The sequence below is a fragment of the Bufo gargarizans genome, chromosome 2, assembly GCF_014858855.1.
Source record: "Bufo gargarizans isolate SCDJY-AF-19 chromosome 2, ASM1485885v1, whole genome shotgun sequence".
In the NCBI taxonomy this organism is placed as follows: Eukaryota; Metazoa; Chordata; class Amphibia; order Anura; family Bufonidae; genus Bufo; species Bufo gargarizans.
The window spans coordinates 580,927,380-580,945,739 of NC_058081.1; positions in this window are offsets into that span (position 1 = coordinate 580,927,380).

Sequence of the window (18,360 nt, forward strand, 5' to 3'; positions counted from 1 at the left end):
GGAGAGTTATAACAAATTTACTAATACCTGTATAGAATCCAGAGCCTGATTATTGGTAGGCAAAAAGATTGACTCTCAATAATCCATAATTTGCTCCTTTTTAGGCATATGTTTGCAGTTTGGAAACTGTTACACAGACTATTTCAGCATATCCCATCTGAAATATAGGAAAACTGGGCAGAAAAGGGTCTGAACATCACATCACAGGTCTACTGCAGTGTTAGTGGTAAGATACCTTTACTGAAGTTCAGAGAACTTTTGATATCTTGCCTAACTATACTTTGTATTATACATAGTTAGTCATCTATTTTAACAGATCACTTGTGGGTAATTTTTGGGTTCTTTCTCCATCAGGATTCAATTAATTGTATGTGCAGCGTGCTTTCCCAGGGCCCTATCACATCCCAGGTTTAGTGGAAATGCCGAGTGGTGTGATGTGGCCTATATGTGTCTCGGTGCTTCTACCTGGATACAGTGAGACCCCAGGCTTAGACTCTGAAGCATTAAAGGTGGGGAGGGGGGGGTGGGGGGGGATGAAGAAGAAATTACTTGAATCCAGACCTTGATATGAAATTCAATGGCAGCTTTACCTGAATAAACTTTCATCCAAACAATTTGCAGGCTTTGTCTTGGTTCCAGCAGGCTTTGGCATAAACTGGCAGGCAAACTCAATAACTCTGCTTTCTCTCCTGTACTGTAAGGCTTGCTTAAATACTTTGTTTTCTTTCTTTATGCTGCACTAAACTCTGCTTAAGTACGATTTCTGTACTTTAGGACTGTCCTGGTGTCCTTGGATGGGGTGAAGTCGACTGTTATTCCCCTCCTGACACTCAGTAGATAACTTATCTTCGGCCCAAGAACTATTCCTCTTGCTGACTTTTCTTATGGTGGCCGAAGAAGTATTCCTCTGGCCCCTATGGCTTACAGACAGTTTCTTCCATGGCCAGCAGAGCTTAGGGTGCTTTGGCAGGCATGGGCACGCCTGAGCGTGCCCCACCTTGCTACTCTCTTGTCCAAAGTTGACCTAACTCTCTCCCTGACTGCTGCCCCACCCTTCCGGCAGGAAGCAGGACTGGCCCACTTTTGCCCAAAGGGGGGATAATGGAATGGTGAGTTCCAGAGTTCTAGATATAGCTCTGTCAGTCACACTGCCACCTGCTGTTGAACCAGGCACGATATATCTAATAAACAGTTGCATAGAAATCATGGCATTGCACAATGTAGAGGACCTGGACAGAAATATATAAGATGGCATTTAGGTTAGACCATTAAAGATAGTAGCAGGGTGTAGGAGTGGTGACACTATTCTGGGGTGTTACATACAGGGAGTGCAGAATTATTAGGCAAGTTGTATTTTTGAGGATTAATTTTATTATTGAACAACAACCATGTTCTCAATGAACCCAAAAAACTCATTAATATCAAAGCTGAATATTTTTGTAAGTAGTTTTTAGTTTGTTTTTAGTTTTAGCTATTTTAGGGGGGATATCTGTGTGTGCAGGTGACTATTACTGTGCATAATTATTAGGCAACTTAACAAAAAACAAATATATACCCATTTCAATTATTTATTTTTACCAGTGAAACCAATATAACATCTCAACATTCACAAATATACATTTCTGACATTCAAAAACAAAACAAAAACAAATCAGTGACCAATATAGCCACCTTTCTTTGCAAGGACACTCAAAAGCCTGCCATCCATGGATTCTGTCAGTGTTTTGATCTGTTCACCATCAACATTGCGTGCAGCAGCAACCACAGCCTCCCAGACACTGTTCAGAGAGGTGTACTGTTTTCCCTCCTTGTAAATATCACATTTGATGATGGACCACAGGTTCTCAATGGGGTTCAGATCAGGTGAACAAGGAGGCCATGTCATTAGATTTTCTTCTTTTTTACCCTTTCTTGCCAGCCATGCTGTGGAGTACTTGAACGCGTGTGATGGAGCATTGTCCTGCATGAAAATCATGTTTTTCTTGAAGGATGCAGACTTCTTCCTGTACCACTGCTTGAAGAAGGTGTCTTCCAGAAACTGGCAGTAGGACTGGGAGTTGAGCTTGATTCCATCCTCAACCCCACAAGCTCATCTTTGATGATACCAGCCCAAACCAGTACTCCACTTCCACCTTGCTGGCGTCTGAGTCCGACTGGAGCTCTCTGCCCTTTACCAATCCAGCCACGGGCCCATCCATCTGGCCCATCAAGACTCACTCTCATTTCATCAGTCCATAAAACCTTAGAAAAATCAGTCTTGAGATATTTCTTGGCCCAGTCTTGACGTTTCAGCTTGTGTGTCTTGTTCAGTGGTGGTCGTCTTTCAGCCTTTCTTACCTTGGCCATGTCTCTGAGTATTGCACACCTTGTGCTTTTGGGCACTCCAGTGATGTTGCAGCTCTGAAATATGGCCAAACTGGTGGCAAGTGGCATCTTGGCAGCTGCACGCTTGACTTTTCTCAGTTCATGGGCAGCTATTTTGCGCCTTGGTTTTTCCACACGCTTCTTGCGACCCTGGTGACTATTTTGAATGAAACGCTTGATTGTTCGATGATCACGCTTAAGAATCTTTGCAATTTTAAGAGTGCTGCATCCCTCTGCAAGATATCTCACTATTTTTGACTTTTCTGAGCCTTTCAAGTTCTTCTTTTGACCCATTTTGCCAAAGGAAAGGAAGTTGCCTAATAATTATGCACACCTGATATAGGGTGTTGATGTCATTAGACCACACCCCTTCTCATTACAGAGATGCACATCACCTAATATGCTTAATTGGTAGTAGGCTTTCGAGCCTATACAGCTTGGAATAAGACAACATGCATAAAGAGGATGATGTGGTCAAAATACTCATTTGCCTAATAATTCTGCACTCCCTGTATATACCAGCAGCTAAGGCTCCTTTCACACCTGCTTTCAGGTGTCCGCTCGTGAGCTCCGTTTGAAGCGGCTCACAAGCGGCCCTGAACGCAGCCGTCTGGCCCTAATGCATTCTCAGTGGAGGCGGATCCTCTGAGAATGCATCCGCCTGCCAGCGCTCAGCCTCCGCTCCGCTCAGTGAGCGGACACCTGAACGCTGCCTGGCCGCGATCGGATCCGTTCCGACTTATAATGGAAGTCAATGGGGACGGATCCGCTTGAAGATGACACCATGTGGCTCAATCTTCAAGCGGATCCGTCCCCCATTGACTTTCAATGTAAAGTCTGAACGGATCCGCTCAGGCTACTTTCACACTTAGAAAAATTTTCTAAGTTATAATGCAGACGGATCCGTTCTGAACGGAGCCACCGTCTGCATTAATATGAGCGGATCCGTTCAGAACGGATCCGATCGAACGCTAGTGTGAAAGTAGCCTAAGTTGTCATTGGCAGTTTTGCTTTGGACAATAAATTCAGGAGAAAATTTTAAAGGACAATGGTAGCCTAAAAAAATGGAAAGAAATAATAAACTCAGAACTATCACTAGACTAGTTATTCTCTAGAATAATGGTAGGATATACAGTCGTGGCCAAAAGTTTTGAGAATGACACAAATATTAGTTTTCACAAAGTTTGCTGCTAAACTGCTTTTAGATCTTTGTTTCAGTTGTTTCTGTGATGTAGTGAAATATAATTACACGCACTTCATCCGTTTCAAAGGCTTTTATCCACAATTACATGACATTTATGCAAAGAGTCAGTATTTGCAGTGTTGGCCCTTTTTTTTCAGGACCTCTGCAATTCGACTGGGCATGCTCTCAATCAACTTCAGGGCCAATTCCTGACTGATAGCAACACATTCTTTCATAATCACTTCTTGGAGTTTGTCAGAATTAGTGGGTTTTTGTTTGTCCACCCACCTCTTGAGATTGACCACAAGTTCTCAATGGGATTAAGATCTGGGGAGTTTCCAGGCCATGGACCCAAAATGTCAACGTTTTGGTCCCCTAGCCACTTAGTTATCACTTTTTCCTTATGGCACGGTGCTCCATCGTGCTGGAAAATGCATTGTTCTTCACCAAACTGTTGTTGGATTGTTGGAAGAAGTTGCTGTTGGAGGGTGTTTTCGTACCATTCTTTATTCATGGCTGTGTTTTTGGGCAAAATTGTGAGTGAGCCCACTCCCTTGGATGAGAAGCAACCCCACACATGAATGGTCTCAGGATGCTTTACTGTTGGCATGACACAGGACGGATGGTAGCGCTCACCTTTTCTTCTCCGGACAAGCCTTTTTCCTGATGACCCAAACAATCGGAAAGAGGCTTCATCGTAGAATATGACTTAGTGCCAGTCCTCAGCAGTCCATTCACTATATTTTCTGCAGAAGATCAATCTGTCCCTGATGTTTTTTTTGGGAGAGAAGTGGCTTCTTTGCTGCCCTTCTTGACACCAGGCCATCTTCCAAAAGTCTTCGCCTCATTGTGCGTGCAGATGCGCTCACACCTGCCTGCTGCCATTCCTGAGCAAGCTCTGCACTGGTGGCACTCCGATCCCACAGCTGAATCCTCATTAGGAGACGATTCTGGCGCTTGCTGGACTTTCTTGGGCGCCCTGAAGCCTTCTTAACAAGAATTGAACCTCTTTCCTTGAAGTTCTCGATGATCCTATAAATTGTTGATTGAGGTGCAATCTTAATAGCCACAATATCCTTGCCTGTGAAGCCATTTTTATGCAACGCAATGATGGCTGCACGCGTTTCTTTGCAGGTCACCATGGTTAACAATGATTTCAAGCATCGTCCTCCTTTTAACAGGTAAAGCCTGCCATTTTAACCCAATCAGCCTGACATAATGATCTCCAGTCTTGTGCTCGTCAACATTTTCACCTGAGTTAACAAGATGATTACTGAAATGATCTCAGCAGGTCCTTTAATGACAGCAATGAAATGCAGTGGAAAGGGTTTTTTGGGATTAAGTGAATTTTCATGGCAAAGAAAGACTATGCAATTCATCTGATCACTCTTCATAACATTCTGGAGTATATGCAAATTTCTATTATAAAAACTTAAGCAGCAACTTTTCCAATTTCCAATATTTATGTAATTCTCAAAACTTTTGGCCACGACTGTACATAGTTGAGAAGCATTATAGTTTCCGAGACTTGGAGGGAAGTCTTACTCCATCTTATTCATAGAGCATAGTATGCTTTTAATCTACCCTTTCAAAAATACATTCCAGGTTAAAAGAGAGAATGCCTTAAAGGGAGTCTGTCATCAAAGTTTCACCTTTTTAACCCTTCCTATAGCTTTCTAGCAGCCTTACAGTTAATAAAAACGTTACCTTTATTAGCAATCCTGGACTTATAAAACCGTCAAAAAACAACTTAGTAGCATATGCAAATGAGGGCTCGCAAGTGCCCAGGGGCGGCGTTACTCTTGTAGATGTCCAGCTAGCTCAGCCTTATTGTCACTTCCCCCCGCCCATTCTTTCCCTCTGACCGCCCATCTACTTAGTTCTTGTTTCGCCGAGATCCCGCGCCTGTGCACTCAGCCCGTCGGTCGGCGCATGTGCACTGCGATGCCCTTTCCTTGTACGGCATCACAGTAATTAATGCGCATGCGCCGGCATCCCTCTTGGCTATATTAAAGATAATGCAACCAGATCCGTTCATAACAGATGCAGATAATTGTATTATCAGTAACGGAAGCGTTTTTGCTGAACCCTGCCAGATCCAGTAAAAACGCTAGTGTGAAAGTAGCCTAAGGAGTTCTGCTGAGCAAATCCCAAGACTCAAGTAACAGAAGGCATACATGGCTACAGCCAGGCTCAGACTGGCCCACGGGGAAACAGGTGAATCCACTAATGGGCTTTGAGCAAGGGTGGGCACTCATACCCCACCCCCTGCGGCAGAAGAACAGGAGGGGAGAAACAGGTAATTATAGGATTTTTTTTAAGGCATGTAGTGGTGTTGGACACACTGTAATTACCTGCGTCACGCAAAGGGATGGAAAAGGGAAGGCCCTGCCCAAGGGAGAGGGAAAGGTGGTGACCCCTGACTCACCTTGCGGCTGGCACCTGACTGCCCTGACGTCCCTAGACGGGTTCCTCACCCGTACGCCGATCACGTGCCTAAACCCTGGCTTTCCCTAAGATGAGCCCTAGGTAGTGAATGGGGCGGTGGGATCACTAGTCCGCACCACTGACACTAAGAGGAAAACACCAAGCAGAGGACAGACAATACAGACAAACATATAATCCCAGGTGGGCGACAACAGCAGACCACAAAGGCCCAACAGGGATCCGGAGGGTAACGTTCTAGAACAACAGGGAACGCAGCAACACAGCTCCAGTGGGTCAGTATAAAAGTCCAGGCAGGAAGCTCTATATCTGGCAACCAGAGAAGTGGGAGAGGGGAATATAAGGAGGTTGGGAGGAGAAGGTGCTACGGATCCCCGAGTGAGCCAAAAAGGGTTGCAAAGCAAACCCAGAAAGCTACAATAAAGAAACAGCCCTATCTTTCTACATAGAGCGCGCAGTCAACTGCTGCGACTTCCTGACCCCGGGTATAACTGAGTCAGGTGTGGTTCTTGACACCCTCGTGACAGTACCCCCCTCTCTACGAGGGGCCTCCGGACACTCAGGACCAGGTCTCTCAGGATGAGAGGCATGAAAAGCCCGAACTAGCCTGTCGGCGTTTACCTCAGACGCAGGAACCCGCATTCTTTCCTCGGGACCGTAACCTCTCCAATGCACCAGATATTGAAGAGAGCGGCGGACCCGACGAGAATTAACAATTTTGGATATCTGAAACTCTAGATTACCATCCACAACAACAGGAGGGGGTGGCAGCGGTGACGGTTCTAGAGGTGGAACATATTTCTTGAGTAACGACTTTTGAAAGACGTTATTGTTTTTAAAAATCTGCGGTAGCTCCAGGTGAAAAGCCACGGGGTTAATGATGGCTACAATTTTGTAAGGGCCAATGAACCTAGGACCCAGTTTCCAAGAGGGAACCTTTAATTTAATATTCCTAGTAGACAACCACACATAGTCATTCACTCCTAGGTCCGGACCTGGCGACCGTCTCTTATCAGCCATGCATTTGTATTTACCTCCATATTTTTCAAGTTAGCTTGCACCTTCTGCCATACCAATGAAATAGATGATGAAAACCATTCCTCTTCGGGAACCCCAGAAGATCCCCCCCTCTTTGAAAGTACAGAATTGGGGATGAAAACCATATGCACCAAGAAATGATGACTTGCCAATGGATTCCTGACGACGATTATTTATGGCAAACTCAGCTAACGGTAAATATGATGACCACAACTCTTGGTTTTCAGACACAAAACATCTTAGATATGTCTCAAGGTTTTGGTTGGTACGCTCAGTCTGTCCATTCGACTGAGGATGGAAAGCTGAGGAAAATGACAAGTGTACCCCCAAACTGGAACATAAAGCTTTTCAAAATTTAGAAATAAACTGGGTACCCTGATCCGAAACAACATCGGAAGGGACCCCGTGAAGCTTCACGATTTCACTGATGAATACCTGATCAAGAGTCTTAGCATTAGGTAGTGCGGGTAACGCAATGAAGTGTACCATTTTGCTAAACCTGTCCACTACTACCAAAATAACAGTTTTACCTGCAGACAAAGGTAAGTCAGTGATAAAATCCATTGGCAGATGTGTCCATGGCCTATTGGGAATGACAAGTGGTAATAAAGACCCTGCAGGACGTGTATGAGAGACTTTCGCGCGTGCACAATTAGAACAAGAAGACACAAAATCCATTACATCCTGACGCAACCTTGGCCACCAAAAATGACGAGACAATAGCTGCAAGGTTGCTTTACTACCCGGGTGCCCAGCAAGTGCCGAATTATGATGTTCCTTTAATAATTTGAAACGCAGGTTCAACGGTACAAACAATTTCTCTGAGGGGCAAGAGACCGTGGCGTCCCCCTGGGCCTCTAACACCTTCCCCTCCAGAGCAGAGTGTACCGCAGAGACAACCACTCCTCTTTGTAGAATGGGTACTGGATCACTCACATTACCCCCTCCAGGGAAACAAGGAGATAATGCATCAGCCTTGGTATTTTTTGCCCCAGGACGATAGGTAATAACAAAGTTAAACCTGGTAAAAAATAGCGACCACCTAGCTTGTCTAGGGGTGAGACGCTTAGCTGATTCGAGGTACAGAAGGTTTTTGTGGTCCGTAATCACAGTGACGGGGTGGATTGCCCCCTCTAAAATGTGACGCCATTCTTCAATCGCTAGTTTAATAGCTAATAGTTCCCTATTGCCAATATCATAGTTCTTTTCTGCTGCAGATAGTTTTTTAGAAAATAAAGCACAAGGACGCCATTTGCCAGGAGACGGACCCTGAGACAGTACAGCCCCCACTCCCACCTCTGACGCATCGACTTCAACAATAAAAGGCTGGGAAACATCAGGTTGGACTAGTACAGGTGCTGAGGTAAACCTCTCTTTTAGAGAGGAAAAAGCAATTTTAGCGGCGTCAGACCATTTAGAAAAATCAGTCCCCTTCCTAGTCATGTCAGTAAGGGGTTTTACAATAACTGAATAATTTTTAATGAATTTCCTATAGAAATTTGTGAAGCCCAAGAACCGTTGCAGTGCTTTGAGGTTCTCAGGAAGATCCCAATCTAAAATTGCCTGGACCTTTCTAGGATCCATACGGAAACCTGAAGCAGATAATAAATAACCTAGGAATTGTATCTCCTGAACGGCGAAAACACACTTTTCAATTTTAGCATATAATTTATTCGTCCATAAGACCTGCAGTACTTGTCTGACATGCACCTCATGTGTTTTCAGATCAGACGAATAAATGAAAATATCATCTAGGTATATTACCACAAACCTGCCGATAAGATGACTAAAAATGTCATTAACAAAATGTTGGAGGACAGCAGGAGCATTGGTCAGACCGAAAAGCATGACTAGATTTTCATAATGCCCCTCAGGGGTGTTAAAAGCTGTCTTCCACTCATCCCCCTCTTTGATACGAATCAGATTGTAGGCCCCCCTAAGATCAAGTTTGGAGAACCACCTAGCACCCGCAATCTGATTAAACAGGTCAGGAATGAGAGGAAAAGGGTATGGGTCTCGGATGGTTATCCGGTTTAATTCGCGAAAATCTAGGCAAGGACGCAGGCCCCCATCTTTCTTTTTAACGAAGAAAAACCCTGCAGCCACGGGTGAAGAAGAGGGTCTGATGTGTTCCTTAGCCAAGCTCCCGGAGATATAATCTTTCATGGCTTGTCTCTCCGGACCCGAAAGATGATATAACCTGGTCTTGGGTAATTTTGCGCCAGGAATAAGGTTAACCGGGCAATCATAAGGACGGTGAGGTGTTAACTTCTGACAACCCTTTTCAGAAAAAACGTCCTCAAAGTCCGAAACAAATGTAGGTAGGGTAGCTACGGAGGTGACTAAGCAGTTGCTATTTAAGCAATTTTCTCTGCAATGCTCACTCCACTTGAATATCTCCCTGGCCTGCCAATCCACCACTGGATTGTGCGCTACCAACCAGGGAAGGCCCAGTGGGAATCCCCTCCAGAGCATAACATGAAAGCATCTCGTTATGGTGGTCCCCTACCCGAAGGTGTAAGTTATGGATAATGTGGGTGAGGTTTCTCTGAGACAGAGGAGCAGAATCAATAGCGAAAATGGTAATAGGTCTCTGTAGCGTACAGAGAGACAAACCCATAGTGTGGGCAAAATGGGCATCTATCAAATGTACTCCTGCTCCACTGTCTAGAAAAAAAGAAATAGTCTCCGTCTTAACGCCAAAAACAACAACCGCTGGCAACACAAATTGCGATGTTCATATGGAGGAAACATATACCCCCCGGCTGACATCCTCCACACAGCCTGGGGCTAGTAGTTTTCCGACGGTCTTTTGTTTTTGAGGAAAGAAGGACAGACATTAATGAAATGACCCCTCTCCCCACAGAAAAAACAAACCCCACGCCTACGGCGAACCTCCAGAGAATGGACCTGACGAGTAGTTCCTCCTAGCTGCATAGGCTCGTCTAAGTCCGTACAGACTAACTGCTGCTTGGGAGGGGTTACCAATTGCTCCGGGTCTTTCAATCTGTCCCTAAGACGTCTATCTATTCGGATAGAAAGGGACATAACCGCATCAAGGGAAAAGGGGATCTCAGACAGCGCAAGCGCAGCCTTAACCCTTTCGGATAACCCAGAGCAGAACTGACTCCTGAGAGCCGGGTCGTTCCACTGGGTATCCGTAGCCCACCTACGGAACTCAGAGCAATAGTCCTCTACTGGCCGCTCTCCCTGTAGGAGTCTCCGTAATTTTGATTCAGCCAGTGCGACTCGGTCAGGGTCGTCATATATGAGACCCAAGGCCCCAAAAAATTCATCCACTGACCGGAAAGCCTGGGAATCAGTGGGTAAAGAGAACGCCCAGGATTGCGGGTCCCCCTGCAGCAGGGAAATAACAACCCCCACCCGCTGTTCTTCATTACCAGAGGAGTAAGGGCGATTGTCACAAACTTGTCCCTTCCCCCAGAAAATCTGTCAGGGAGAGCAACCTTGGGTTCCGCAACAACCTGGTTACCTGTAGCAACCGCTGGGCTTGCGGTCAGTTGTAATTGCTGCTGTTGCTGGAGGACCGACGCCTTCAATCCTAATACCTCCAAAGACAGGCCATGAAATTGTTTGGACAGAGCAGCAATTGGATCCATACTGGATTCTAAGTAGGTAAAAAAAAGTTTTTTTTGTTTTTTTTGTACCTACACAAAATAAGGGCCAGATATAATGTAATGACTGGCGTCACGCAAAGGGAGGGAAAAGGGAAGGCCCTGCCCAAGGGAGAGGGAAAGGTGGTGACCCCTGACTGCCCTGACGTCCCTAGACGGGTTCCTCACCCGTACGCCGATCACATGCCTAAACCCTGGCTTTCCCTAAGATGAGCCCTAGGTAGTGAACGGGGCGGTGGGATCACTAGTCCGCACCACTGACACTAAGAGGAAAACACCAAGTAGAGGACAGACAATACAGACAAACATATAATCCCACAACAGCAGACCACAAAGGCCCAACAGGGATCCGGAGGGTAACGTTCTGGAACAACAACCAGGGAACGCAGCAACACAGCTCCAGTGGGTCAGTATAGAAGTCCAGGCAGGAAGCTCTATATCTGGCAACCAGAGAAGTGGGAGAGGGGAATATAAGGAGGTTGGGAGTGCTGGACAAGGAACAGCTGAGGAGAAGGAGCTACGGATCCCTGAGTGAGCCAGAAAGGGTTGCAAAGCAAACCCAGAAAGCTACCATAAAGAAACAGCCCTATCTTTCTACATAGAGCGCGCAGCCAACCGCTGCGACTTCCTGACCCCGGGTATAACGGAGTCAGGCGTGGTTCTTGACACCCTCGTGACACACACTTTAGGTTATGGCCACAGGGTCAGGGAATCCAAAATCAGAAGTGGATAATAAAAGGAGAGAAAGTATTGTTATTGAAAGTGGTGTGGAGTCATGTTCCAACTAACCAGTTAGGCTTTTGATTAAACATTAGGGAAGTGTCCTGGCAGATCCCTGGTATTCACCCTTTTAAGCCATGTACAGGGATCTGGACTTCACTGCAAGGAATCTAGCAAGCCGTTACCTCATGGAGTAGCCCTGGTGCGGTTGGCTGCTGACCCATGGATTATAAGCCAAAACCCGTAGTGAAACCTGCTCAGAGATCAAGTATAATGGAAAGATTTGCACCTGTTCTGTGTTTCTGATCCACACATGGTTTTAACTGACCAAATAACTGAAGTGTGAACTCAGCCATAGGGCTCATGCACACAAACATATTTACTTTTCGGTGTCCTTTTTTTGTTTGTTTTTTTGTGGCCCATATGCGAAGCCATTCATTTCAATGGGTCTGCAAAAAAAAAAAGGGACTTTGTATGCATTCCATTTCCGTATGTCTGTATGTCCGCTCTGCAAAAAAATAGAATATGTCCTATTATTGTCCGCATTACGGAAAAGGATAGTACTGTTCTATTAGGGGCCAGCTGTTCAGTTCTGCAAAATATGGAATGCACACGGATGTCATCCGTATTTTTTGTGGATCCATGTGCATGAGCCCTTACTAGCAAGGAATAACCTCAAAGCTCAATAAGGAGACAACTTAACCAGCAACTGGACAGGGGCAGGGGGAAGGCATGAACTCTCTCAGTACTGAAGAAAGGTTCACAGAGCTCTAATCCCAATTCACACAGGAAGAGCAGAGCATCGACAGCACCTACCCGGGACAGCAAGACCGCGGCGGGCACTGACAACTAGCGTGACAAGTATAAAGGACAGATAGGACTTCTACTCTTTTTTTTTTATTCACTCCTGGTTTTAGCTTCCAAACTGTATCTGGAAATCTGACCATGAGCCCATACCCTTGCAATAACTTGGACAACCACTTTAATATCGGTAAAGTATAAATTACAATGAAACAAGAAAGAAGATATGAGCAGAGGCTTGTCTGCATGCACATTTGAGCAATGACTTGATGCACTTTGCCATATATTCGACTTTTGAACTACACTTTCCCATAACATACTGCAGATTTCAGCAGTGTGACTTGGATGAGATGATACAGTAGATACATGGTGCTGATAGAGGTAATGCAATGTGTTCTGCCCAGCAGAGTTGAGACTCATTACAGATCACGTCTGCCACAGTTTTGGTATTTCTGTAGCGATTAGTGTAGCTATTGCACCATCTATCGGTGTTAAGTTGTAATACACTTTGTTTTTCTTGTTAAAAAGACTGCTGCATTGTGGGTGGTGCAAAGCATTGTGGGAGTGCAAAGCATCCTGGGAAAGAGAGGGCTTCAGTCTTCAGGACACATCAGCAGAGCTGTCCTATTGCATATCTCCTTCTTAAACTCCACCATCCTTGTAAAAGCATATCTGGTGAGTGATCTGCCTTTGTTTCAGGGAAATATGTTATGCAGAGCTGTTCAGCTAGTTATAATTGTTACTCAGGGAGTTGTTACTACTGTTAGCTAGACATGTAATCTTATGTACAGGCAGCCATTTTACCATGTGCTTCAGAGTTAATGCAAATGTTATAGTACATACTATCTATACTTTATACTTATATATGCTATTTTTATTCTTGTAGTTTTACAAAACAATCCTGTTTTTGCCAATCAACAATCCTGTTTTTTCAGTCTTGTACAATCTCTCACTCACACGCATTGCACATAGAGTACAACCTGTTGATCAATAAACAAGTTAGACTACAAAAAACAGTCCTCTAATTTGTGAGACAATAATTTAATTTTATTTTGAATTTAACAAGGTAAAACAGGTACAAAAGTGCATATAAGCAATAATAGTACATATGTATTACAAGTTATATGGATTGCTTACGTATAACATTGGTATATATGGTTTATGCTGAATGTCAGAATGCAACTGTGTGAATGTGTATGCAGACAGAACACAATGTGAAGTGAAAATGAAACCACCTCATTAGTGTTAGCCCCCCCCCCCCCCCCATATCAACATTTTTGAACAAAACATATGTAGTTGGTTAGATCTTTGTTAGGTCATGTTGTTTGCGTTAGATCTCACACAGAAGTAGAGATATTAACAGTTATTTGCAGGGGGGCTAACCCGTCATCAGCCCTCCCTTATAAAAAAATTGACCTAACAATTAGCTATTCTGAAAGATATTTGTTAGATCTGGTATGATCAACTAGTTGTTTTGTTACATCTCACATAATTACAGACTTATTAAGTGATTAATGAGATCTAACGCTGAAACCACTTGATCTTACCGGATCTAACGAAGGCTTATTAGCCTGAATGAAATTTTACCAGAAAATTGCATGTGGGGGAAAATTGCATGGGGAGGGAGGGGGGGGGGCATGTGGGGGGGGGGGGGGCTATTTAATACTACCTAATATCTGTGTTTTCATATTTCATGTAAAATATATCTGTAATTATATGAGATCTAACGTTGAAACCACTTGATCTTACCGGATCTAATGCAGATCTATTAATCTGAATCAAATTTTACCAGAAAATTGCATGGGGGGGGCTAGCACCCCTATTTAATACTACCTAATATCTGTGTTTTCATGTGAAATATCTCTGTAATTATATGAGATCTAACGTTGAAACCACTTGATCTTACCGGATCTAACTAAGACCTATTAGTCTGCATCAAATTTTATCTTAAAATTGCATGTGGGGGGAGCTAGCCCCCCCTCATTAATCACTTGATAAGTCTGTAATTATGTGAGATCTAACTAAACAACTAGTTGATCATACCGGATCTAACAAATATCTTCCAAAATAGCTAATTGTTTGGTCAATTTTTTGATAAGGGGGGGCTGATGACGGGTTAGCCCCCCTGAAAATAACTGTTAATATCTCTACTTCTGTGTGAGATCTAACGCAAACAACAATTGATCTAACCTGATCTAACAAAGATCTAACCAACTGCATATGTTTTGTTCAAAAATTTTGATATGGGGGGGGGGGGGGGGGGGCTAACACGGCTGAGGTAATGAAACCTGCTGATTCATTGTCTGCATGTGTTCTAATCCACAAGTGTGCAATAAAGTAATGTACGAGAGGTTACATGAAATCCTGAGAACTACCAGATTGTGATGAGTCAGTTTCACATGCTCTCAAGTAAAGTACAATTTCACTCTGAAAGTACAAAAATCTCTTGCTTTTCCCTGACTGAGTTGCACAATATTTTTTTCAAAGGTGGTTATCTAACACCCTTCATCTTGGGAGTGTTTGAAACAGGTGAAAAGGTAAGGGGGACACATTTGTATTCCCCTTTGTTCAATATCTGTTTGATGTTTCAAAGGGTTAATAACTGAATCGTAGTGTGTTGGCCAGTAATGATCCCCCTGCGGTGTCCGGCCTCACATTCTTTCTCAGGGTCCATTCACACGTCCGCAACTGTTTTGCGGTTCGCAAATTGTAGATCCGCAAAATATGGACACCGGCCATGTGCGTTTCGCATTTTGCGGACCGCACATGGCTGGCACTATGATAGAAATGCCTATTCTTGTCTGTGGCTGGGGACAAGAATAGGACATGCTCTATTGTTTTGCGGTGCCGCGGAACAGAAGTGCGGATGTGGACAGCACACTGTGTACTGTCTGCATCTTTTGTGACCCCATTGAAATGAATGGGTCTGCACCTGTTCCGCAAAATTGTGGAACGGGTGTGGATCCGTTATGAGGACGTCTGAATGGACCCTTAGACTGGACAAGGCAAGCGGAGGATTTCAGGATTTTTTTAGGCTCCATCTTACCTTTGTTTAAAGAAACTGAAAATCAGCCTAAAACCATCTAAGCTCCGGTGACCAAATGGACTGACTAGAGGGCAGGACTTCTGATAACATTATCTGTAAAAAACACCTGGTCATATGTAGGAGAGTTTGTTTGTGTGGGGCCATGCAATAACATTAGAACACAGCTCCTTGGATAATGAACAAAGAACTGAAGGCCACACTCCATTGGCAGTAATGCCTAAACCACATCTTTAGGGCTCATGCACACAAACTTATTTTCTTTCTGTGTCCGTTCCGTTCCGTTTTTTTTTTTTGCGGACCGTATGCGGAACCATTCATTTCAATGGGTCTGCAAAAAAAATGGAAGGTACTCTGTGTGCATGTCCGTATTTCCGTTCCGCAAAAAAATAGAACATGTCCTATTATCCACTTTATTGACAAGGATAGTACTGTTTTATTAGGGGCCAGCTGTTCCGTTCCACATGGGCGTCATCCGTATTTTTTGCGGATCCGTTTTTTGTGGACCGCAAAATACATGCGGTCATATGCATGAGGCCTTATGGATATGAGTTTAGTTTTTATGTAATTCCTTGCCTAGTTTGAGTTGGTGGGATTTTTTCTGCTTGATGCTAGCAGGTAATCAGCTATGTGGTTACTCTCGTCCAGGCCGACCAGCTCTTACACAGCATGGAAACGCTTCACTTTACACATGTGATAGGAAGAAGGAGGATTGGGATCAACATTCTGCCCACGCTATACTGTAGTTGTTGGGCTTACATTCTGTCATGGATGATTGACGATGGAGTGGAGGAGGAGTCCAAACAGGAGAAGCAGTAACTGATGATGACGATGACAAGGACATTGTACTGTATGCGGATGCAGCCTGGCTGCCGTAAAGGAGACCGGGAGAAGGAGGACAGTCTTGTTCCGATTGCTGACCAGTCCTAGAGGACTGACAATAAATCCCAAAGTGCAAACACCGTCATTAAATTTCTGTATACACAAGGCACCTAGGCATTAGGTGTCGATAGCCAGGAATAAAGGGTGGATGAGACCACGGGAAAAGCATTTTGAGGAAACTGTCTCAGCCCAGAGATGTACTTTGATGGTAAGTACACTCCGTCCCCGTACCTAATCCTAATGTGCCCTTTGATACCCTATTCTGTATATAAAGATCCCAGGTCCCTGGGATTACAGTATATTTACATACAGAATAGAATCAAAGGGCACATTAAGATTAGGTACAGGGACGGAGTCAAAGTACATCTCTGGGCTGAGACAGAAGAAGGGACAACCCAGGGACAGTTTCCTCAAGATGCTTTTCCCATGGTCTCATCTACCCTTTATTACTGACTATCGACACCTAATGCCTAGGTGCCTTGTGTATACAGAAATTTAATGATGGTATTTGCACTTTGGGATTTATTGTGACTCCTCTAGGAGACGTTTTATGTTTGCATTGATTAAAAGTTAAGTTTTAGGTGATTGCCTTTTGTGATATGAATTTATTATAGCAATACCTAGTAAAATACTAATATGCTCAGTGATTTTTCCACTTCATGTGGTTGAATTGAACCGTAGTGCCCATGTATTGTGTTTGAATGCCCAAGGCTTATTTACGGTATATCCTGCAGATCTTGGGCACATCAGTGCATTTGTTTTCCAGCACTATGGAGAAAAACTGCCATAAGAGAGATAATTTGGAGGAGTGATGTTGGGGGGCTGGAAGGACAAAGGCGTTAATAACCATATGTAAACTTAAGTCTCCTGAGAGGTCCACTAGTTCTGCTTCAGCTTACCTTATAAGAGAAGTGAAAAATAGGTATTTTTGTCTTGTTTATGTGTTATGTGGTTAGGAGTTCATGCAGACATATTCCGTTTGTGTCAAATCAACTCATGGGTCCCCAAAGTTCCTATAGATTCGCAGGGAGTACAAATGAGTAGGAACTTGGGATGGGATCCATTTTCCCAACTAGCAATTTGCTCCATTCGGTAGGGGGAGATGCCTCAGATCTCCAATGTACTGCTACTAGAAGTCTGGCAGCAGCTAGTAAGTGAGTACATAGTTTTCTTTGCAAGTTAGGTTTCAGGTGGCCTTTGTACATATTAAGGAGGAAGGTTTTGGGTGTTATGGGTAATGGCATTTGACAAATTTGTGAGATAATGCCTCCGACCTCTTGCCAATAAGAGAAAATTTTGGGGCATTCCCACTTTATACTGGCATCTCCAGTATAAAGAGCTAGTCATAGGGAATATAGCATAGCATGGAGTCTCTCTGGGGTAACGTACCACTTTGTTAGCACCTTGTAAAAGTTTTCTTGTAGCGTAACACATTTTGAGTACTTTGGGGTTTGTGTCATCAGAAATGTTTTTTCTTTGTCTGACAGCTGGATTTCAAGATCTCTTTCCCATTTTTGATATATGGTGGTTCCTTGGGACTGCTGATAGATATTAGAGTAGCATAGATAATTGAGATTTTCCTTACTGGGGATCTGGTTGCAAGGGCCAATTTCTTAAACAGTAGATGTTCGGAACTTGCGTCCTGAGGGGATGTTAAAAAAATATTTTAATGAAATGTTGGATATGGAGTAAGTGTAGGGGAGAAAGAGGTTTTAGTTGGGGGTGGAGTTGCCAATTTTCGAGCAAGTTTAAGTTGGTGTCTAGTAGGTCTACTACAGGTAATGTGATGTTTTTCCCCATGATTGTGAGTGATCTCCTGAAGAGGGGGGAGGAGTTATTCAGGACATCCCTCACTTGCAGTAATGGTGAAATTTGCGGGGTCAGGACAGCTGAGCATAGGCATTGTCTCCAGATTTTAATGGTATAATAAGTGCATGGGTTTAGGTCAGATTTCACATCCCTCGGGATCTCCTTTGAGAGAAAGAGAAGCAATCTCAGGGGTATTGTCGTCTGAGCTGTATTTGTTTAAGCATCTAGTCGACCCTCATGAGGTCTTAGCCATTCCAGACATCTAAGTCCCTGAATCGCTTTATAGTACAGGGAGTGCAGAATTATTAGGCAAGTTGTATTTTTGAGGATTAATTTTATTATTGAACAACAACCATGTTCTCAATGAACCCAAAAAACTCATTAATATCAAAGCTGAATATTTTTGGAAGTAATTTTTAGTTTGTTTTTAGTTTTAGCTA